The sequence below is a fragment of the Heliangelus exortis genome, chromosome 27, assembly GCF_036169615.1.
Source record: "Heliangelus exortis chromosome 27, bHelExo1.hap1, whole genome shotgun sequence".
In the NCBI taxonomy this organism is placed as follows: domain Eukaryota; kingdom Metazoa; phylum Chordata; class Aves; order Apodiformes; family Trochilidae; genus Heliangelus; species Heliangelus exortis.
The window spans coordinates 3864461-3865012 of NC_092448.1; positions in this window are offsets into that span (position 1 = coordinate 3864461).

Here is a 552-nt window from a genome sequence, read left to right on the forward strand (position 1 = left end):
AGGCTTTGGGGTGGGGGTTACGGCCAAGTCCAAGGCCGCGTGGGGTCAGGGGCAGGGATGCAGCTCCTGGGATCCGATTGGGAAATCCCTGGGGCTCTGCCAGGAGCTTTCCCGTCCAGACTCCATCGGAAGCTTCTCCTTCTCCCTTCTCCCTTCTCCCTTCTCCCTTCTCCCTTCTCCCTTCTCCCTTCTCCCTTCTCCCTTCTCCCTTCTCCCTTCTCCTTCTTCTCCTTCTCCTCCTCCTCCTCCTCCTCCTCCTCCTCCTCCTTCTCCTTCTCCTTCTCCTTCTCCTTCTCCTTCTCCTTCTCCTTCTCCTTCTCCTTCTCCTTCTCCTTCTCCTTCTCCTTCTCCTTCTCCTTCTCCTTCTCCTTCTCCTTCTCCTTCTCCTCCTGCTCCTTCTCCTTCTCCTTCTCCTTCTCCTTCTCCTTCTCCTTCTCCTTCCTCCTTCCTCCTTCCTCCTTCCTCCTTCCTCCTTCCTCCTTCCTCCTTCCTCCTTCCTCCTTCCTCCTTCCTCCTTCCTCCTTCCTCCTTTCCCTTTTCTCCTCCTCCTCA